General features: G+C 41.7%; 1 long non-coding RNA gene across 1 annotated transcript in view; it reads left to right on the top strand.

The window, feature by feature from the left end:
• Nucleotides 1-4,331: 4,331 nt before the first annotated feature.
• The window catches only part of LOC142073015 (uncharacterized), a 39,242-nt gene continuing 19,003 nt past the window's right edge, over nucleotides 4,332-24,570 (top strand). The window contains exon 1 of the long non-coding RNA XR_012669680.1: nucleotides 4,332-5,128. This is a non-coding gene — a long non-coding RNA (uncharacterized LOC142073015). The remainder of the gene's footprint in view (nucleotides 5,129-24,570) is intronic.

Genomic DNA, 24,570 nt, shown 5'->3' with positions numbered 1-24,570 from the left:
AGAAACCTGGTCCATCTCCCAAAGATTTTGCAACTTAGGAAGAATTTTACAGTCTAGAAAGAAGTAAACATGCAAGCTCAACTTTGAAAAAGACATTCCTGAACCCTTCAGTTTAAACGAGAGTATATGACTGAGACTTGAATACGTCTCAGCAGTCCTTCATTATAAGACATGTCCTTCATCCAGATCTAAGATTATGATCCAAACTTAGTTTTGTAAGAGACAGGTGTAAGATGCAAAATTTGTGTTTGAATCAAAAGCATGCTACAGTGCAGCACTGTTCAGAGCTAGGGTTCCTGTTTCATCCATTATTGAAATACAGACCAACTGCAAAATTTGGATCTAGATCTGGGTTCATATTTCAATTTCCCCAGAATTAAAGAGTGTTTGAATCTGAGATTTTTGTTTCTGGTCCCTCTTCGTGTTATGTCATCGCATTTCTATTATTGGGGGTTAGACTAGAAGACCTTTGCAGTCCCTTCTAAGTGAATGATTCTATGATTTATTAGTTAGGTAAGAAATGATGCATCATGAAATTAATCTTACTAAAAAAAATTGAGTCTGTTTCTCATCTCACTTATATGATGTAAATCAGGAGAACTCCACTGAAGTCAAAGGTGTTATGCCAATGCAATATTGTAGTAAATGAGATTAGAATCAGGCCAATTATTTATAATAATTTAACAATAATTATCTCTTGCATTCCACTTTTCCTCTTTAAAGCACTTTACAAATATTAGCTAATTAATGTTCACCACATCCTTGTGAGATAGATAAGTATTATTATTCCTAGTTTACAAAAAGACAGATTGATGCAGAGAAGTTAAGTGACTTACCAATGGAAGGTAGGAGGTACAGAGGAAGATAGTGTCAAACGGTAAAATTCTGTGGTTAGATCATGCCTCCCCTTCATTTATTGTAAAAGGATGCATCCCATATAATTTTAAATGTTTTGCTTTTCTATATTCTGTATGTCCTAGCATTGGCTAATTGTTCTTCATTGTGTCTTGCATTTGTGTACTTGAAGGGTGAAAAATTTGTTTACGCACCTTGCATATCCTTGTAGCATAGAATCTGTGAATGGTTATTTCTATTGCTTTCTACAGATTTAAAAACACCTCAGCAAAAGTGAAACATAAGTATTCATTTTGAAATTTTTTAAACTCATACATTTCTTATCTATTGCTTAGGATTCTATCTCAGTGCTAAAAAACTAGCTGATTAAATCAGTTAGAAGGTGTCGCTTACCTGACGCTTATCTTTCACACTCTGTGGTTCTATGTATGTATACCTAATATGCCTCTGTGCTTTTTCTATGGCTTTTATTACTACTGTATGTGTGTCACCTAATTTAAAACAGACTTGCTGCTGTTTTGAACTATAACGTAGTTGTGGACTTAGTCTATGAGATTGAAATGACTGCTCAAAATATGATATCATGATGCTAGACATTCCAACCAGGCTGTCACAGACAGGAATGTGCATTTGTCTGGGCAAGCATTATAGACCTAGGGGTGCTTAGCCCTAATAATGACAGCATGTGTCGACTGAATGCCATCATTTTTTTTATTTCACCAGAAATGGACATTTTTAAAGCAAAGCAGCAACTGGATTAGCATGGTTCTGTGACTGCCGTGTAAACAGCTGAATTTCCCACTGTGCAAACACAGGAAAAGGTCCTCAAGGCAACAGTGAAAACAAGAATAAAACAGCCAAAACGTAGAAACCCCTGGAGGCCTGGTGGACTGTACAATTCAAGAGAGATCGCTAACTGTCTCTCATAAATTACACATCAGCTAGCAGGGGGTAACTCCTACTGAAACAACCTTTATGATGTCAGAAACTAAGAAAGCTCTCACCCCCACATCTACTTGTGATGTTTGATTGTCTCTGTCAGCAAAGTGTAATCAGTAAATCCCCAAATCTTTCTTTAAAGACTTTTTAAATTTTCTCTACAATTAAAGATTGTCTCTCCCAATTTCCAGCCCCACTTCCTTGATATAAGGCAGGAACTGGGGTGTGTTGCTCTGACAGTGTCAAGCACAAGGCATCAAAGCAGCCACAGGAAGCTGACAGGTAGAGACCCACCTGCTAGGCTGGAACTCTGCCTGTGGGGAAGTGATATTTTTCTCTCCTCTCAGGAACAAGTGGGGCGGGGCGGGGGGGAGTCCAGCTCTAGGATCAGAAAACAGACATGGAGACGAGTCTACGATCTTGCTACTTGCCTCGTGGTGTGGGCTGAGAGGTGCCAAGGCTGCTGAAAGGCCCTTGGAAAAAAAGATACTTGTAAAAAGCTGGGCTTTGGAAGCAGAGAAATGCCTTTTTCTGAGCAGCTCCTTCCCCTGCCTGCAATAGCTGCAAAAGGCCCCACGCTGGCACTCCTACACAGACATGCACATAAAAGCCTCCAGTTATCACTGCCAGGGACAGGAGTAACTAAGCAAGGCCTTCTTCAGCCTCTGTGGGCAGTGGAAGGAGTGACTTCTTGAAGCAGAGCAGACCTAAAAGGCATTTTCCCTGATATCCCTGATAGGCTGCAGCAGCTGGCGAAAGTACTCGCAAAGGCGCCAACCCCTAGCTCATGCAGTGCTCCCATTATCGTATAGGGCTGCAGACCCACTCCTCATCTCTATTCTCCATCAAGCTGGTTGTTTGGGTTGGGAAGATATCACTTACCTATACGCAGAGTTCCAGACTAGGAGCTGGGACTCTGCCTGTCAGCTTCCTGCTATTGTTCTGATGGACCCTGCTGCTTGTGACAATTTACCTAGACCATGCCTCAAGGCAGAAAGTGGAGTTGGAGCAGACACTCAAGAGAGTGGTGCTCTAATTCAAGAGTTACAATGTTATGTTATTACAATTTGGCATTGAGGGTGTCATATAGGCAGTGAAAAATAGATGTGGGGTACTGCCCTGATCTCTCTTGTAGAAGAATGTAAGAGAAAGGACAAAAATAACACACTGATTTGGGTCCATTTTATCACTAATGTAAAATGTATTGCCAATGTAATAAGTTTACTATGTGGAAAGTCATGAGCCTCACAAAATCCAGTAAGCTGATGGTTTAGATCAGTTGTTCTCAACCTTTTCCATTCTGGTGCTGCCCCAGGGCTCCCATCCCATCTGTTGAGAAATTAGACAGGATCCTCCTCCCAGTTAAAAATATGGGAAGGGCAGGGAGGTCTCAACCCGCAGTAGTGCTTGTGAGTCTCATGTTAAAAACCCCCGGTTTAGATAGTACATTCACACTGACACAGATATATTGCCCGTGGCCCTGACTCTCCTTTAGCCTGTGTTTATAATTCCTTACATACATGCTATTGCAGTCCAACCCTCTAAGAAACATACTTCTACGGCGTTCAATAGTGCAGACCCCTGCAAAGTCTCATGCCTCCTGCCACTTTTCCCCAATGAAATCACACCAGATCTGCTGCCTGTGGGAAGCCTGGCAGGAAGAAAATTTGCCACCTTGTGAGGATTGCAACATTAGGCTTTCAATAAACAAAAATAATTTATAAAACGGATCTTTTCATGTTAACAAATTGAAAACTCCCTCATGTCTGAGTCTACTGTGTGTCAGATTTGTTTTGATAGCTTAATGGAGAAACTCAGTAGGCTATGTCAGATTAACTATGCGTTTGAGAAGTTTAACAATCATTTAATGTTATCCAATAATTGTTGACAATGTTATTGCTTGTGTGTTTGTGAATTTGAGGATGAGGACAGGATGTTGTTGCAAAACCAAAACAGTACCTCTTAGTAAAGTTTTAGCTTAGTAAAGTTGTTTGTTTGTTTGTTTGCATTGGTTTGTTTGCATTGGTCAGTAACTGGCTGTTTTAAAAGCATGCTCTATACAATAACTAATTATTTAACTGTTATTTGATAGTAACACATTTTTCCGTTATATATATATGTTATATATGTCACACAAAGATTTTAGCCCAATTTTTTAGAAAAGTTGGATATGTAATTGGCTGTACAATAAATGCATTCATTTACCAAGACTGGTTATGCAAATCAAATCATTGCAAATATCCACAGTTAGTGGGACACACACACACATGTGTGCGTATAATCACAACCCTGAATATTTAACATTTACCAGTATGCTATTTCATGATCTAACTGCAAATTTCCAAATTATAAACTTTATAATAATCCTCCTTTTATTCCAGCCAAGATTATGTGTATAGTAGTTATTTTCAAGGCCACATTTTTCCACTGTGTTAGCTGCATGAAAATAAAGCTTTCTTGTAAGGTTATATATTTAGAGAAAACTCTACAAAATTGTCCCATATTAATAGATCCTAAGCATTCCTGGGAGGTGGCTCAGCACATTACCATGTGACTCTGCCGCCCTTGAAAAGGCATAATTTGATCTTCACAGTTTTTTTTTTTTTTTAAATTCTCTGGTAGTTACAGAGAACAAGAGACCACAGTTCAGCTCCTCAAGCAGAGAGCTGGGCTGAAGACCACAACGGTGCTGACTTGTAAGTTTCAGAATGTCTCTGAGAGAAGCAAAGGGCCTTTTTTCTTGGAAATTGGTTCTACGGGCCTCAGTGAAGAGCTGGCATATTGGTCGTAGGAAAGTGGTCTCAGTGGGTTTAGTGCTTCTGTGGCAGAGCTGCCTGTCAGCATCAATGGATGCCTTTGTATAGGGCAAAAGGAAAGGGGGAAGGAGGGGAAAGAGTGAGCGGTTCACTGGTATGTGAGTGAATAGCAGTGATAGGCAAACTTCAAAAAGGATAAAGCTCAGGATCTTGAGTCTACAGAAAAGAGCTAGAAATCCTATGAGAAAATACTTTCCTGAGAGATTTTTAGCACCCTGCATCTGGTCCTGGATTGGTATACCTCTTAGTCAGCCAAGAAGAAATAGTAGTTTATATGTTTTCCCAAAAGGATCCAAATTTTCTACAAGGAAAAGGATGCCTGAGGAGTTCAAAGGGAGACAGATGGACACTCTCTCATACTCTACATAGGGCTTCCCATCCGCAGATTCTGAGCAAGAGGAGGGAGACCAAGGGACCAGATGTTGATCTCAGCTACACCAGTGTAAATCCAGAGCAGCTCTCTGTGAAATCAGTGGAGTTACCCACGAGTCACATCACTGAATTTTGTCTCACAAAAGGTCTGTTTGGAGGAGAGTATCCTTTTAAGAACACATTTTATTAACTACATTTCATGTTTGCTATAGCAAATTATATTCAATTTATCACTCAGATGAACATCAGTAGATGTTGTTTGTAGCTGTGTCTGCGTGCTACTTTTTAAAAAAAGGTTTTTGGTTCCATAAGTTAATTTTGTACTTAACTGTGTAATAAATGTGATAATCTAAGGGCTTGTGTACACTTGAAATATGACATTGGTGCAGCTGTGCTGCTGTAGCATTTCAGTGGAGACTCTGTCTATGCTGATGGGAGGGGTTCTCCCATTGGCACAGATAATCCACCTCACTGAGAGGCAGTAGCTAGGTCAGCGAAAGAATTCTTCCTTTGACCTAGTGCTGTCTACACTGGGGTTAGGTTGGCTTAACTACTTCACTGAGTGTGTGGATTTTTCACATCCCAGAGTGATGTAGGTGGGTCGACATAACTTTTTCATGTAGATCAGGCCTAAGAGCTTTTTGACCACATTATCTTAAAGTCTATTAAACTGTTTGGAATGGTAAGATGATGTGGGATCATCTCATGGACAGATATTAACCAACAGAGCAACAGTGCCTTATGGACAGACCTGTCTCACCCCACTAGTGTTATAGACAGGTGAGTGTTTGGAACACAGCCCACAGCACAACAAAAGTGAACCAACCCAGGAGACTCCATATGAGAAGTGCCCTGGATGTCATATGGATGAGTAGTGAAAGGACATTGCACATGAGGCTGTGTGACAGATACTGAATCACCCAGGAGAATAAAAAAGCACAAGACCAAGTGGATAAACAAAAAGATAAAAAATCTTTAGGGTGAAACAGAGCTAATGCAGATAACGTCTACCAGGATGCTGTGCACATGGTCTTCTTGCTCCATGAATAGTCCATGTACCTGACTGCTGAGTGAACAGACGTTACATACAAATTCAAATGATCGGGATGTAATAACTCCCGAACAAAAACCTTAGCACACTGAACTCCACTTCATTTTCAGTGACTTTTTGAAATCTTGTAACGGCTGGATTGAAGTAAATACCTTAATGTTATTTAGAGCCTGATGGTAGGAATAGGCAAGTCTGCAGCAAGTGAGGCATGTGATTTATGGCGCTGAATGTCTCGTGCCCAATTTCTACTTCATTAAGCACAAATATTAAAAACAAACAGTTTCTAATGGTTTTTTCCATACTTTGTAGATTCATAACATAACTGTGGCTGTCAGGAGAGCTGTATGTAAAGAATTTGCAAATGCAGCAAAAGCAATAAATTTTGACTTAGCCCTGGGTTGTTGGGGTTTTTTTATACCATTTTTGAGGAATGACATAGGAACTAGGGCTCCATACAGGCAAAACCTTGTGATTGCTCTGAGCTCATTGCAGGACTGGGGCCTAAAATTGCATCCGCAATGGAGTTGATTCATCATTTAGATACTATCCACTTCTTCAGTGACCTCACCTCTTAGTATTCATCACTGATCTCTCACTTTCAGGGTTATCGTAGAACATTTTTGCAAAAGAAACTATAATTTGTAAAGGGAAAGGTTCCAAACAGAGATGACCCCACAACTAAATCAAGCATCCAAAACCCCCTGTGTATTGAACAAGTTTGGATATGCATCTAAACTTTGCTGCACAAACCTGGCTCTAGTTCTAAATAAATAATAGTTCCAGCATGAATAACTGTGCTTTCATGTATTTGCATAGATTAATGGAGAGTTCACTAGATTACAAAACTAGAGCCAAATCTTGGTTGGAGAACCACATAGGCATACACTTGTGGAAAAGAGTAATTATAACGAATCCTGGTATGCACCTTTTAAAGACCACAGTTCTGCCTAAGCCCATGACATCTGGATAGTCAACACTGTGGATGCTGCAGAAGTGAAACAGATTAGCAGCAATACAGTGGCATTGTTTGGGCAAAGGGGATGTTGTATGCATATGAAAAGCAGCAAAAGTCTATATGGTTCACATATCATGTGGCTGGTCTTGCTCATATCATGTGAATAAATTGCCAGAGAAGGAATAAATTATATGCCTAGGTGTGTCTGATGATTAAGCAATTTTGGGTGCCCCATTTCACTTATTTAGAGATAGTCATGCTGTCAGATAGAATTTGGACTGTCAGTGCATACATTTGCAATATATTTGTAATGGGAATCGAGTATTTAGCTACGAATTATCCCACTCAAATCATATTAAAAAGTAAAACCTCTTTAAAAAGTCTAATTTAACCCGAAGTAATGCCATATGCTCAAAAAACAACATAAACCTGTACAACACTAACCTGATTTCTTCATTAGTAGTTACCAAAACAATAAATATCAAAGAGCTTTCAAGCAAGCTGCTTTAAATCAGGTTGACCTTTACTTCCCTTTAGGCCTTCAGATGCTTTTGTTGTTTACACAACAGTAGACTAATGTTTTTGGACACCCAGTATCCACTTTGGCATGTCTGAAAAAACAGAAGCTGTAGTTTACTTGTGGTTTTACTGAGAAATGTACCAGCATTTCAGTGGGCTAGTTATTTACTCTCGTTCTAACACCATATAAGCAAAGTCACCTATCGGGACGGTGTTAATTTTCTCTCAAAAGAAAAAAAGGTAAGAATAATATATAAAAAAATCTTTTGTTTTTATATCCACTATAAAATTATGTCAACATTTTTGTTCATATTATGGAGGCATTGGTAGCAACTCCACAGTCATGGTTATATTGAGATTTATATTTAAAATGGGAACAAAATCCCTCTGTTTTATATGGTAATGATTGAGTTTAGTTTCCAAATGTAACCAGATAATTGTATATGGAACAACTGAATTTTAAGTGTAATTATTTTAGTAAAATATTTATTAATTTGGTCAACAGAAATATTTAATTGTGATCCCTTTTTGAAATATGCCCTATTTTCCTCACATTTGTTTGCTAATCAATCACAATTATCGCAAATTCCAAACTATAAACACACACAAGCCAAGAGACTTCCGTCTTCAAGGCTGTCAGCCTGCCTCCGGTTACACTCTTCACACAGAGCAGGGAAGGAGGCTGGGTGGTGGCAGGCAGTATGGGATTGAGCTCTGGGGCCCCCATGAGACAAGAGCAAGTATGTGAGGATTAGCAGGGATGTACAGATAGCCTGTGGAGGAAGAGGCAGTGTGTATAATGGGGTTCATAACTTTGCAGGGACATGGGATGTGGGGACTCAAGTGCCTGTTCATCATGGCATCAAGACTTCAAGAGCTCCCACAGTGCTGATCCCTCACTGCCCAGTGCAGTGAGTCAGTGTCTTCCTGTGGATCTCTTCAAACCTGGATGCCTCACTGCAAAGACACCCCCACTCTGGTCCACACACACACAACCCTGTTTTCCTCAGCTCAGGTATCCTAGCCAAATCCCTCTTCCACCTCATAGTCCCCCACAGCTCCAGTCAATCCCAATCACTACTAACTCTCCCTACCTCTCTATTTGCCCCCATGTACTGTTTATGCCCAATGCCCCCCAAACACCTCCACTGGGCTGCTTACCTCCAGAGGCAGAGGAGGTGAGTAAGGATGAGTGGGATTAAGAGACATGGGAGAGACCAGGGATGTGTGCCCAGGTGATGAGAAAAGGAATTTTTCCAGGGGATGGGGACTGGTGTGTGGGAATTGTGCAGAATGGGAGCTTGGGAAGGTGTGGGGGGACTTCCCTGGTGGCAGCAGTGCTGTGGGGAGCCCTTCAAGGACAACTGCCTCAGTGAAGAGACTTCGCTCCTCCATCACTGCTGCCTCAGCTCTCTGGTATACCAGGCGACAGTACTGGTCAAGGGGAGTGTCTGCCCCAAAGCATGAGCAAAAAGCCCCATATTGCTTCCTGGCATGCTGGAAAGCCATGCTCAAAGAACAGAGGCAAGAAATTATTTTATAGCAGTTTAATCCATTCCCTACATCACTGTCAGAGGTGCTGTGTAGGATGTACCTGTAGGAGCATGGAACTGTTACTACTGATGCTTTCAATTAGCCCCAAATAAAATAATCCTGACAGCTATGTGAAATGTTATAGATCTTTATGGAAACTGGAACATGAACTTTATACAATGGAAATTGGTTTATCTCCTAGTTATAATGATTACTATGAATAGGACAGAGGCTGACAGGAGAATGCCCATAAGTCTGTCTCGGGAAGATTCTTATTATTACCGAGAAGGTTTTTTTTAATCTAGCAGTTTCTGATTTCCTTTATATTTTATAGGACTTGGTGGTGATGGGGGATTTCAGCTACCCAGACAACTGTTGGGAAAATAACACAGCAGGGCATAGATTATCCAACAAGTTCTTGGAATGTATTGGAGACAATTTTTGTTTCAGAAGGTAGAGAAAGCTACTAGGGGAGAGGCTGTTCTAGATTTGATTTTGACAAAAAAAGGATTGAGAATTTGAAAGTGGAAGGCTGCTTGAGTGAAAGTGATCATGAAATGGTAGAGTTCATGATTCTAAGGAATAGTAAGAAGGAAAACAGCACAATAAAGATAACAGATTTCAAGGAGGCAGACTTTAGCAAACTCAGGGGGCTGGTACATAAGCAAGTCTAAGGGGAAAAACAGTTCAAGAGAGTTGGCAGATTTTGAAAGAGACATTAAAGGCACAAGTGCAAACTATCCCACTGCATAGGAAAGATAGGAAGTACATCAGGACACCACCCTGGCTTAACCAGGAGATCTTCAATGATGTGAAACTCAAAAAAGAGTCCTACAAAAAGTGGAAACTAGGTCAAATTACAAAGGATGAATATAAACAAATAACACAGGTATGTAGGGACAAAATTAGAAAAACCAAGGCACAACACAAGATTAAACTAGCTAGAGACATAAAGGGTAACAAGAAAAGATTCTACAAATACATTAGAAGCAAGAGGAAGACCAAGGACAGGGTAGGAAACAATAGCAGGAAATATGGAAATGGCAGAAGTGCTAAGAGGGCCGTCCCTAGCCATTTTGGTGCCCTACACAGCCCCCCAGGCCTCCATGGGGGGGGCTGTGTGGGGGACCCCAGGCCCTCATGGGGAGGGTGGGGGGCAGAGGGGAAACCGTCCCCCAGCCCCAGATTGCTCTGCTCTGCTCCCCTGGCTCCCAGCCTTGGGGGACGGGGGGAAGTGCCCCCCAGCACTCGCCAGCGGAACAAGGCAGGTTGGAGCCGGGTAGCTCCACTTACCATGCAGTGAGTGCAGGCCCGACCCCTGCAGCAGTCCTCAGGGGGGTGGGGGCCGGGCTGGGGTGGAGCAGGGGCAGGAAGAGGTGGGGCTGGAGCTGGGGTGGGGGCTTGGGGAAGGGGTGGAGTGGGCATGGGGCTGGGACGGGAGCCATGGGGCAGAGGCAAGGCAGGGGCTGGAGAAGTATACAACTGTGCAGGGCACCAGGAAATGTGATACCCCAAATTTCCTGGTGCCCTGTGCAGCTGTATACTTTGCATATGGATAGGGATGGCCCTGAGTGCTAAATAATTTTTTTGTTTCATTTTTCACCAAAAAGTTTAGTAGGGATTGGACATCTAATATAGGGAAGGTCAGTGAAAATGAGGTAGGATCAGAGGAAAATAGGGAAAGAACAAGTTGAAAATTACTTATACAAGTTAGATGTCTTCAAGTCACCAGGGCCTGATGAAACACATCCTAGAATATACAAGGAACTGAGGAGATATCTGAGTCATTAATGATTATCTTTGACATGTCATGGAAGACAGGAATGATTCCAGATGACTGGAAAAGGACAAATACAGTGCCAATCTATTAAAGGGGGAATAAGGACAACACAGGGAATTACAGACTAGTCATCATAACTTCAATATCCGAAAAGATAATAGAGCAAATAATTAAGCAATCAATTTGCAAACACCTAGAAGATAATAATGTGATAAGTAACAGTCAGCATAGATTTGTCAAGAACAAATTGTGTCAAACCAACCTGATAGCTTTCTTTGATAGGGTAACAAGCATTGTCACTGCGGGAAAGCAGTAGGTGTGCTATATCTTGACTTTAGTAAGACTTTTGATAGTGTCTCGCATGACCAACTCATAATCAAATTCAGGAAATGCAACCTAGACGGAGCTGCTATAAGATGGGTGCATAACTGGTTGGAAAAGCATTCCCAGAGAGTAGTTATCAGTGGTTCACAGTCATGCTGGAAGGGCACATTGAGTGGGGTCCTGCAGAGATCAGTTCTGGGTCTGGTTCTGTTCAATATCTTCATCAATTATTTAGATAATGGCACAGAGAATATAATTATAAAGTTTGTGGACGATACCGAGCTCTGAGGGGTGGCAAGTGCATTGGAGGATAGGATTAAAATTCAAAATGATCTGGACAAACTAGAGAAATGGTCTGAAGTAAATAGGATGAAATTCAATAAGTACAAATGCAAAGTACTTCCATTTAGGAAGGAACAATCAGTTACACACTACAAAATGAGAAACGACTGCTTGGGAAGGAGTACTGCAGAAAGGGATCTAGGGTCATAGTGGACCACAAGCTAAATATGAGTCAATAGTGTAACACTGTTGCAAAAAAAACAAACATAATTCTGGGATGTATTAACAGGAGTGTTGTAAGCAAGACATGAGAAGTAATTCTTCTTCTCTACTCCTTGCTGATTAGGCCTCAGCTGGGGTATTGAGTCCAGTTCTGGATGCCAGAATTCAAAGATGTGGTCAAATTGGAGAAAGTCCAGCAAACAGCGACAAAAAAGGATAAAAGGTCTAGAAAATGTGACCTATGAGGGAAGATTGAAAAAAAATGGGGTTATTTAGTCTGGAGAAGAGAAGTCTGAGGGGGGACATGATAGTTTTCAAGTACATAAAAGGTTGTTACAAGGAGGAGGGAGGTAAATTGTTCTCGTTAATCTCTGGGGATAGGACAAGAAGGAATGAGCTGAAATTTCAGCAATTGTGGTATAGGTTGAAGGTTAGGAAACACTTCCTAACTGTCAGGGTAGTTACACACTGGAATAATTTGCCAAGGGAAATTGTGGAATCTCCGTTATTTGAGATTTTTAAGAGCAAGTTAGACAAACACTCGTCAGGGATGGTCTAGATAATACTTAGTCCTGCCAGGAGTACAGGGAACTGAACTAGGTGATCTCTTGAGGTCCTTTCCTGTCCTATGATTCTATGATTCACAATACTTATTCCTCAACTTCCTGAATTAAACTGGACCTTGATTAGCTAACACAGACTGCTATATTGTGTCATTGCTTCTTAGACAGAACTCCTGATTGATTTTGATATGAAGTTATGGTCAAAAAAATTGGTTAATTTTGCTTTTCTGCTCTTAGGAAACAGTGCATAAAGAATGGTAGAAGTTGTGTTTGTGGGGGTTGGGGTTTATTTTATTTTTTATTGCCATCATATGAACAAAATTCATAGAATCATAGAATATCAGGGTTGGAAGGGACCTCAGGAGGTCATCTAGTCCAACCCCCTGCTCAAAGCAGGAACAATCCCCAACTAAATCATCCCAGCCAGGGCTTTGTCAAGCCTGACCTTAAAAACTTCTAAGGAAGGAGATTCCACCACCTCCCTAGGTAATGCATTCCAGTGTTTCACCACCCTCCTAGTGAAATTTTTTTTTCCTAATATCCAACCTAACCCTCTCCCACTGCAACTTGAGACCATTACTCCTTGTTCTGTCATCTGCTACCACTGAGAACAGTCTAGATCCATCCCCTTTGGAACCCCCTTTCAGGTAGTTGAAAGCAGCTATCAAATCCCCCCTCATACTTCTCTTCCGCAGACTAAACAATCCCAGTTCCCTCAGCCTCTCCTCATAACTCATGTGTTCCAGTCCCCTAATCATTTTTGTTGCCCTCCACTGAACGTTTTCCAATTTTTCCACATCCTTCTTGTAGTGTGGGGCCCAAAACTGGACACAGTACTCCAGATTAGGCCTCACCAATGTTGAATAGACGGGAATGATCACGTCCCTCGGTCTGCTGGCAATGCCCCTACTTATACATCCCAAAATGCTATTGGCCTTCTTGGCAACAAGGGCACACTGTTGACTCACATCCAGCTTCTCGTCCACTGTAACCCCTAGGTCCTTTTCTGCAGAACTGCTGCCTAGCCATTCGGTCCCTAGTCTGTAGAAGTGCATGGGATTCTTCCGTCCTAAGTGCAGGACTCTGCACTTGTCCTTGTTGAACCTCATCAGATTTATTTTGGCCCACTCCTCTAATTTGTCTAGAGCCCTCTGTATCCTATCCCTACCCTCCAGCGTATCTACCTCTCCTCCCAGTTTAGTGTCATCTGCAAACTTGCTGAGGGTGCAATCCACACCATCCTCCAGATCATTTATGAAGATATTGAACAAAACCGCCCCAAGGACCGACCCTTAGGGCACTCCACTTGATACCGGCTGCCAACTAGAAATGGAGCCATTGATCACTACCCGTTGAGCCCGACAATCTAGCCAACTTTCTATCCACCTTATAGTCCATTCATCAAGCCCATACTTCTTTAACTTGCTGGCAAGAATACTGTAGGAGACGGTATCAAAAGCTTTGCTAAAGTCAAGATATATCACATCCACCACTTTCCCCATATCCACAGAGCCAGTTATCTCGTCATAGAAGGCAATTAGATTAGTCAGGCATGACTTGCCCTTGGTGAATCCATGCTGACTGTTCCTGATCACTTTCCTCTCCTCTAAGTGCTTCAGAATTGATTCCTGGAGGACCTGCTCCATGATTTTTCCAGGGACTGAGATGAGGCTGAGTGGCCTGTAGTTCCCTGGATCCTCCTCCTTCCCTCTTTTAAAGATGGGCACTACATTAGCCTTTTTCCAGTCGTCCGGGACTTCCCCCGATCGCCATGAGTTTTCAAAGATAATGGCCAATGGCTCTGCAATCACATCCACCAACTCCTTTAGCACTCTTGGATGCAGCACATCCAGCGCCATGGACTTGTGCTCATCCAGCTTTTCTAAATAGTCCCGAACCACTTCTTTCTCCACAGAGGGCTGGTCACCTCCTCCCCATGCTGTGCTGCCCAGTGCAGTAGTCTGGGAGCTGACCTTGCTCGTGAAGACAGAGGCAAAAAAAGCACTGAGTACATTAGCTTTTTCCACATCCTCTGTCACTAGGGTGCCTCCCTCATTCAGTAAGGGGCCCACATTTTCCTTGACTTTCTTCTTGGTGCTAACATACCTGAAGAAACCCTTCTTGTTACTCTTAACATCTCTTGCTAGCTGCAACTCCAGGTGTGATTTGGCCTTCCTGATTTCACTCCTGCATGCCCGAGCAATATTTTTATACTCTTCCCTTAAATTAACACAGGGAGAGAGGGAAAATGACAGAAAAGGAGGAGGATAGAGCCAAAAACATAATGTCCATACTGGCTCAAACCAATGGTCCATCTAGCCCAGTACCTTGTGGTCAGCACCAGGAGCTTCAGAAGGAATGAATAGAACAGGTCAATTATTGAGTGATCCATCCCTGTCAACTAGTCCCAACTTCTGGGAGTCAGAGGTTTAGGGACACCCAGAGCAAGGGGTTGAGTCCTTGACCTACTTGGCTAATAATCACTGATAGACCTGTCCTCCATGAGCTTGTCAAATGCTTTTTTGAACCCAGTTAACCTTTTGGCCATCACAACATCCCCAGCAATGGGTTCCAAAGATTGATTGTGTGTTGTGTGAAGAAGTACTTCCTTTTGTTTGTTTTAAACCTGCTACCTATTAATTTCATTGGGTGACCCCTGTTTTTGTGTTATATGAAGGGATAAATAACACTTCCCTATTCACTTTCTCCACACCATTCAGGTTTTTATGGACCTCTATCATATCTCCACCCAATCATCTCTTTTCTAAGACGATCAGTCCCGCTCTTTCTAATCTCTCCTCATATAGAAGTTGTTACATACCCCTAATCATTTTTGTTGCCCTTCTCTGCACCTTTTCCAGTTGTAATATATCTCCTTTGAGATGAGACGACCAGAACTCCATTCAGCATTCAAGGTGTGGGCGTACCATGGATTTATATAGTGGCATTTTGATATTTCTGTCTTTTTTATTTCTCTTTCCTAATAGTTAACATTCTGTTAGCTTTTTCACTCCTGTTCCACATTAAGCAGATGTTTTCAAAGATCTATCCATGGCGACTCTAAGATGTCTTTCTTTAATTGTAACAGCTAATTTAGACCCCACCATTTTTAAGTATAGTTGGGATCTTTTTTTTCCACTGTGCATTACTTTGCACTTATCAACATTTAATTTCATCATTTTGTTGCCCAGTCACACAGTTTTGTGAGATCCCTTTGTAACGCTTTGCAGCTGGCTCTGGTCTGTACAGTCTCTGGTCTGTATTGTCTGCACATTTTGCCACCTCACTGTCTACCCCTTTTCCCAGGTCATTTATGAATATGTTGAACATCACTGGTTTCAGTACAGATCCTTGGGGGTACCCTGCTATTTACTTCTCCCCATTGTGAAAATTGACCATTGATTCCTATCTTTTGTTTCCTATCTTTTAGACAGTTACTGATCCATGAAAGGACCTTCCCTCTTATCTGATGCCTTCTTACTTTGTTAAATAGCTTTTGATGAGGACCTTGTCAAAGGCTTTCTGAAAATCTAAGTACGCTATATTCACTGCATCTCCCTTGTCCACATGCTTGTTTGCACCCTCAAAAGATTCTAATAGATTGGTGAGGTGTGATTTCCCTTTACAAAAGCTGTGTTGATTCTTCCACAACATATCATGTTCATTTATGTGTCTGATAATTCTGTTCTTTACTATAGTTTCAACCAGTTTGCCTGATACTGAAATTAGGTTTACCAGACTGTAATTGCCAGGATCATATCTGGAACCTTTTTTTAAAAAATTAGCATTACATTTGTTTTTCTCCAGTCATCTGTTACAAAGCCTGATTTAAGTGATAGGTTACAGACCACAGTAAGTAGTTCTGCAATTTCATATCTGAGTTCCTTCAGAACTCTTGGCTGATTTCCATCTGGCCCTGGTGTCCTACCACTGTTTAATTTGTCAGTTCCAAAACTTCATGTGTTGACACTTCAATCTGGGAAAGTTTCTCAGATTTGTCACCTAAAAAGAATGGCTCAGGTATGGGAATCACCCTTACATCCTCTGCAGTGAAGGCCAATGCAAAGAATTCATTTAGCTCCTCCACAACAGCCTTGTCTTCCTTGAGTGCTCCTTTAGCAAACAAAGCTTTTAATAGCAGTCTGTTTGCCCTTCATCTATTTGTTATTTTTATAACTCTTTGCCTTTGGTGAAATTCTTTTTTATGATAATGGTGGCAGTAGTTCATAGAGAGATAAAGATACCCCTCTAGTGCCAATAAGTGGACATGGAGTTACTAAGGATTCTGGAATTCACTCTTGGCATTTCTCTTGGTTGCGGATTGTGCTAGTCTGGTTTCAGTTTTAAGAACATATGAGTTGACATACAGGAACAGACCATCTGTCCTGGTATCCTGTCTGATCATGACCAGTACCAGATGCTTCAGAGGAAAGTGTAAAATCTGCATCATGCACCTAACTGACTCTTTTACAATAGTATATGGCAATTTTTATCTGAAAATCATCCTCACCCTCATAAGACTATTCTAATGATTACTAGTGTATGTCTACACTACAGAGAGTATAAGGGAATAGATACGTTGGCATAACTATGCCAGCATAACCCCATAGCATAGGCACAGCCTATACTGATAGAATGGGGTTTTCTGTCCGTATAGGAAAACCACCTCCCCGAACAAAGTTAGCTATACTGACTTTGCTATAGCTGTGTTTACAATGGGGTTTTTGTTGGCACAGCTATGTTGGTCAGGGGGGTGTTTTTTCACATCCCAACTGACGTAGCTGTGACAATATAACTTTTCAGTGTAGATCAGCTTGAAACTATGGTAGGCATGTCTAAAACACTGAAGGAGGACAGACAGACAAAAGGCAAGTAAACAGAGGTTGGCTGAAAGGAAAAGGAAAGGAAGCAGGAACAGAAATAGGAAATTATATACTTTATATACACTCAGTTTGACTCACTGTAAAAAAACACAAAAGAGTGTTAAATGTAGACAAGATAGGGGTTTTGTGGACGAGTTCCAGGAGGTCGTATCATGTGTAGGACTCACACGTTTCACCTATGAAGTTGTGGTGAGCTTGCCTGTCTAGGAGCTCAGGCATGATTCAGGCTGTTATGGAACAGTGACATAGTGGAAGCCTCTGTTTCCAGGAAGCTGGGAGGAAGGCGGATAGACATCGTCTGATCTCAGTGCTCTTCTAACAGAGAATACCAGACGCTGGGAGAGGTTTGAGAGATGAGCCATGCACAAAATGGATCACTAGAGTTTGGAGGTACCCACTGCAATCCCTTCTCCCCAGAACTTTAAAGAAATCTCTGGATCCAAGAACAATTCATAGAATCATAGAATCATAGAATATCAGGGTTGGAAGGGACCCCAGAAGGTCATCTAGTCCAACCCCCTGCTCAAAGCAGGACCAATTCCCAGTTAAATCATCCCAGCCAGGGCTTTGTCAAGCCTGACCTTAAAAACCTCTAAGGAAGGAGATTCTACCACCTCCCTAGGTAACGCATTCCAGTGTTTCACCACCCTCTTAGTGAAAAAGTTTTTCCTAATATCCAATCTAAACCTCCCCCACTGCAACTTGAGACCATTACTCCTCATTCTGTCATCTGCTACCATTGAGAACAGTCTAGAGCCATCCTCTTTGGAACCCCCTTTCAGGTAGTTGAAAGCAGCTATCAAATCCCCCCTCATTCTTCTCTTCTGCAGGCTAAACAATCCCAGCTCCCTCAGCCTCTCCTCATAACTCATGTGTTCCAGTCCCCTAATCATTTTTGTTGCCCTTCGCTGGACTCTCTCCAATTTATCCACATCCTTCTTGAAGTGTGGGGCCCAAAACTGGACACAGTACTCCAGATGAGGCCTCACCAATGTCGAATAGAGGGGAACGATCACGTCCCTCGATCTGCTCGCTATGCCCCTACTTATACATCCCAAAATGCCATTGGCCTTCTTGGCAACAAGGGCACACTGCTGACTCATATCCAGCTTCTCGTCCACTGTCACCCCTAGGTCCTTTTCCGCAGAACTGCTGCCTAGCCATTCGGTCCCTAGTCTGTAGCTGTGCATTGGGTTCTTCCGTCCTAAGTGCAGGACCCTGCACTTATCCTTATTGAACCTCATCAGATTTCTTTTGGCCCAATCCTCCAATTTGTCTAGGTCTTTCTGTATCCTATCCCTCCCCTCCAGCGTATCTACCACTTCTCCCAGTTTAGTATCATCCGCAAATTTGCTGAGAGTGCAATCCACACCATCCTCCAGATCATTTATGAAGATATTGAACAAAACCGGCCCCAGGACCGACCCTTGGGGTACTCCACTTGATACCGGCTGCCAACTAGATATGGAGCCATTGATCACTACCCGTTGAGCCCGACAATCTAGCCAGCTTTCTACCCACCTTGTAGTGCATTCATCCAGCCCATACTTCCTTAACTTGCTGACAAGAATACTGTGGGAGACCGTGTCAAAAGCTTTGCTAAAGTCAAGAAACAATACATCCACTGCTTTCCCTTCATCCACAGAACCAGTAATCTCATCATAAAAGGCGATTAGATTAGTCAGGCATGACCTTCTGAGCCCCAAAAGTGGTGCCTGAGCTAAATTGTGAACAATCTGGTGAATATTTGCATCTGAGGTGCTTTAAATCCCAGAGTTGATCGAGTGACCTCCAGCTCCAAAAAATGTATAGATCTGAGGAACTTTAACCTTTTTTATGTGGATTTAGATTTGCATGGTCAGTTTGCTGCTATTTAATCTGAAGAGTACAGTGTTGTGCTGCAAAAATATTATCTTTAGTTTTACAATTTGCCTTTGTTGGAAATGTATATGAGTTTCTTAATGTTCAGTCTGGCCTGTTGACTCTGCTGTCGCTTACATTGCTTTAAAACAGGAGCAATTCCAGTGAAGTCAATTAAGTTACACCAGGACAAAATTGGCATAAGTGAGAGGAAAATGAGGCCTTTCTTTCTGTATTATTACTGCAAGATGAGCAGTCCTATAATTTAGAGCAGAGACAACGATGAGGAGCTTGCACTAAAGACAACACAGCTCCCACACAGTCATGATGTTAGTCCAGGGGTGGACAACCTGTGGCTCCGGAGCCACATGCGGCTCTTCAGACGTTAATATGCAGCTCCTTGCAGAGGCACCAACTCCAGGGATGGAGCTACAGGCACCAACTTTCCAATGTGCCGGGTGGGGGTGCTCACTACTCAACCCCTGGCTCTGCCACAGGCCTGGCCCTCACTCCACCCCTTCCCGCCCCCTCCCCTGAGCCTGCCATGCCCTCGCTCCTGCCCCTCCTCCCCCGAGCTTCCTGCATGCCACAAAACAGCTGATTGGGAGGTGTGGGGAGGGCTGCCAGTGGGTGGGAGGCGCTGGGAGCCGGGGGTGGGGAGGAGCTCATGCGGGGGCTGCTGACGTATTACTGTGGCTCTTTGGCAATGTACATTGGTAAATTCTGGCTCCTTCTCAGGCTCAGTTTGGCCATCCCTGTGTTAGGGCCTCACATCCCATCCAGTATCCCAAGAATCCTTTCTAAAGAGTGGGGATTTAATATGGGGTTGGTTGTGGGACATCATGCAGACAGCACCTTTTCTCTCACTCCACCCCAAACGGAGTCAGATCCCCTTGAAGTCCTTGCCAAAAGGCTTGGTGGTACCTTGGAAGGGGAAAACTAAGCCACAAAGGTGCTCCCACCTTCCATAGCCACCAGTAAGAATCGATAGTGTTTTCTTCTCATGTAGAAGATACAATCTGGCCATTAATCTTAAAATTAAATTTTTGTATCTTGTTAAAAGCAAGGGTAATATTTAAAACTAGACATCTATATTCTTTTACCTTTGTTTTTAGCATGTGAAATTTACAAATAGAACAAAATAAAAAAAATTCTATTTAACAAATGGATTTGGGAAAATTTCTTCCTTATATCTTAAGAAGTTATGGCCATAGATGCTAGTATGGTCACTCAAATAGATGTTGACTAAAATTTTCAAAAGTATCTAGCTAATTTAGAAGCCCATTTTCAAAAGTCCCTAAGTCTTCTTGTAAATCAATGGGATTTAGACTTCTAAGGGCCTAAGTCACGTTTTAAAATAGGATTTAGGCTCCTAAGTCACTTGATCACTTTTGAAAAAAATTCCAATTGCTGTTTGGGAGTTATTTGGAAGGGGTTATATGGTAAATTCACAATGCAGAAAATGTTTGATTTATAACCATGGAATATCTATTCAAGAATATTACTGTACATTTTTCTATGTTTTGTATTATTATTCAGTTAGTCCCATTAAGTGGAAAGATTTTTTCTCTAGAGCCTCTGGCATACAGTAGTTATTCAGCTAACTATTGGCATATGTTCTTGAAATGCCAAAAGATGACCTGTAGACTAAACAGGATATGTGGAATCTGTTGCTCTTCTTAGATGAACTGAAGAATTCATGTTTTAAAAAAAAACAGGTAGCAGTACTAGTCATTTTACTTTGCTTAAACCCCCCACATTTAAGCAACCAAACTTTACTAAACAGAGCTTTCTCTTAATGGGCTGTGAGATGTGATTGTCTTGAGCAGCCTCTGTTTACAGTACATTTAACAATGTGCAGCCCTAGGCAAAACTACAATGTACCATCCCGGTTCTCATAGATCTAGGCAGATTTGGCCTGGCAGTCCCTTTATCATGACAGAGAGGCAGCCAGGCCAAGTTTAAATGATGTTGCAGCCAGGCCGACAGAGTCACAATGCCATTCTAATTGGATTTGGCTGTCCCTCTGTTATGACAAAGGGATGTCCAGGCAAAAACTGCTGACCTAGGCATCTTCCCTGTTCACCTGTAGCTAGACTGGCCCCCCCAACTGTATATAGACCATAGGACTCTTAGGACTTGATTTATAAAGGGACTTCAGGCTGCCCTCTGATTTTGCACCAACAATTAATTCCACCCATAAAAGTGTCCTCATAATTAATTGAGAGTGCAAATGCTATCATTTAAGCATCTAACTACCTGATTCTATCCACAAATCAGGTAGTGAGCCCCATATTTAATTGCAGGTACAATGTATTACATGTATAAAATTGTGCTTGGAAAATTAATGACTTGATTTTGAAAAATAGCCATTGATGTCTTACTTCCTAAGGTCAATGTTCACTTTCTATATTTGTAAATTAGGCAATAACTGGTCAGGAAATGGATCAAGCCACAAATATTCCACAGCCCGGTACTGCAGCTTCCTATTGTATTAACTGAATTGTGTTCTTTAATAGTCCAATTCAATTTAGACATGCAGGATTTTTACACAAATGCTATTTTATATCATACTAAAACATGAGGGAGACTTCACATTACTCCTTTTCTTTTTAATTATTACTGATCTCATATATCATAGATATAGAATATCATGTAAAAAATCTAAGGGCCCTATCATGGGTGGTATGCAGCTAAATAAGGACCAAAATTTTGCTCTCAGACAATGGAAATTGTCTTTATGCACACAACAGGATTTTGTCATGGTTTTAACGTAAAACCATCATAATGTATGATATAAAACATGCATGATCATTTTCTCATTGAAACTTTACAAGCAAGAATAACAAAAATATTGTCCACCAGAACAAATGTTATGCCCAGCGCTCTGCTTTTGAATACCTAATAAGAGTTGTTTTTTTCTACTCATTTGTCCTGCCACCACACACTATTCTGTCTTTACAGTCATAGTCAAAATTTACATCAGTATCTGCTACAGCTGTAGCAATGTGTTCAGATTAAAGAGTCTATATTTACTCTTTAGAATACCATTCATTCAACATTCCTTGTACTAATACTTTCTAGGCAGCTAGTAGCAATCAATCAGTAGGAGTGTAAAATATTTAGGATGAAACTGAAACCTTCAAAAAATTCAGGATTTATTTTGCATTCCATAATTAACTTGGAAATCAATCAAATCAAACTAAAGTATGTAAATATTTTCAGCAAAAATGGGATGATAGTTTAGTGAGAATAAAGTTGAGTGGTCCATTTTTGAGCCTCAGGGATCTGATTCCAAGTAAGAAGGTCCTATTGTCTAGTAATGATGGCTTTTGCATAGATAGCATGAACACATATGCGTTTTGATGAAAAAAAATCTGTAATTCATTGTAATCTGGGTGATTTCTAATCAGACTGGCATTTTTAATACAGTGCCATGGATAAAAAAATATGACTTACACATTTATAGTAACAATGCTGTCATCTGTAGGGAAATTTCAATCTGAATAAACACAGAAGGAGGCTAGTTTAAGGGCTTTGTAACAGTCAGATTAAAAATAGAACACACACATCAATTCAGAAATCTAAGTACACAAAGAAATCTTCCTGTAGTCTAGTTTTTCATTGTCATTTAAGCAAGTTTCCACTCTAGAAAAAGATAACTGTGTTCTGCCAACAGACTTCCTTCGTATTCTCTTATGACAACAGTAGTTTTACACTTCCCTATACTGGATCTGTGTTCAGAGGAAGGGCTCATAGAAGTAGTGGATGGGTGTGAGGTCCAATCATCATGTCTATACCACCCGTCAACAGATCTGATGGTGTAGGAGACAGCAACCTTAGGACCCCTGTGGGCTCAGGCTTCACTGGCTGCCCAGCCCACAGAAACCCTAACTGGCAGTGCTTACTGAGCTCTCAGTTGGCTCAGGCATGCTATTTAAGCCCTGGAGGAAACACCTGGAGACTGTATGCAACTAGGTGGCTTGTTGGCTTGCTTCTGTAAACAGACTCTGCTGTGTTCCTGATACCTTGCCTCGCTCAGAGGTTCCAGGTCCCCTGCCTGGCTCCTAGTCCTTCACTCTGTCTCTGCTCCACTACCCCTGCCGCAGCTGATCTGTTTGGTTTCTGATCCAGCACAGCTCATTAACTATGACCTGACCCTTTGTCATGACACTAATGTAGACTATGGCTTCCAGCTTTGAGCCACACCCCACAGCTGGGATCCTGACAATGACATCTGAGACACACGAGGTAGATGGTTCTTTCTATCCAATCTTCCTTTTTCTTAATGCCCAGATTACACTTACCTCAGATATCCGCTTGTTTGAATGGCACCTCTCTATACTTTTCCTCTGTAAGGACTAAATTAGGCTGTTGTCTATAGCAAACTTCCTTAGAAAGGCTAGGAGGCATTGTGCCTAAGGAAGGCATAATATCTCTGGGAACACTAGTTGCTCTCAACCTGGTAAATAGCCTCTTGCAGATATTCTCTTTTGTTTCCTCTTGGGTTCTAGTATTACCAGAACTGGGCTCAAAACTACCTGCCAGTCCCAGTGGCAGCCTTCCTTCTTCTAAGAACCAATGTAATAGGTGTTCAGCTCTGCAATGAGAGAAGAAATTGTGAGAAAATGATGTGGCTCCACTGCACAGAACTGACATAAGAATTTAAAATATGTTATTTCTTTAAAGCTTTGCTAGAATCTACATCATTCATTTAAACAGATGGAATGAGATTTTTTTCAGTGCTGATTACTTTTGACAAACTGAACAGCTGAGCTCAACACATTTCAGAGGTATCCACTCCCTTGACAGACCAGAGCAGCTGCAACAATGGAATACTTTCTGAAGGAGGAAATGACACCTCTTTTGGGACTAGGGTGACCAGATGTCCCAATTTTATAGGGACAGTCCCAATATTCAGGACTTTTTCTTATATAAGGACCTATTACCCCCCACACCCTGTCCTGATTTTTCACACTTGCTGTCTGGTCACCCTATGTGGGACAAGCAAGTGTGGACAGGTTGGCTTCTTGGGCTGGGCTCAATCTGCTCAAAAAGTGTTAGGGAGAAGCAGAAAATCTGTAAAATGGGAGGGCTCAAGCCTGAGAGCAGTTTGAAGAACTATTTGTAAAGAGGCCATCCACCTGATTGGAAGCCTCTTCCAAAGAACCACTCCTTGAAGACAAAGTATGCACCATTGTCATGGGATTGTATTCAAATAGACCCTGATGTGCTCAGGCTATATCTACGCTATGCTGCAGTGTGGATTACAGGGGTGTGAATTGCAGAGTGCACCAAAATGTTGTTCTGTAACTGCCCCGTGTGGACACTGCTGGCATGAACTTCCTAGTTCAGGTCAAGGTAGTCCTTTTTTAAACAGGACTGAGTTAATGAAAATTAGGCATTTCTTAGTTTGTGCCACAGTGTCCACATGGAGTAGTTATAGTGCAACATTTGGTGCGCTCTGCAGTTCACACCCCAGTAGCCCACACTGTGGCACAGTGTAGACAAGCTGTTAGTTAGTTACCTAAAACATGGTTCTAACTTGTCACTTACAGCCTATGTAAACACCTCCAATAAGTTCTCCAAAAATAGTGTGTGTCTTTGCTGAGTGAA

Source organism: Caretta caretta, chromosome 8 (assembly GCF_965140235.1).
Source record: "Caretta caretta isolate rCarCar2 chromosome 8, rCarCar1.hap1, whole genome shotgun sequence".
NCBI classification, from domain to species: domain Eukaryota; kingdom Metazoa; phylum Chordata; order Testudines; family Cheloniidae; genus Caretta; species Caretta caretta.
This window is presented reverse-complemented; position numbering and strand designations above follow the sequence as displayed.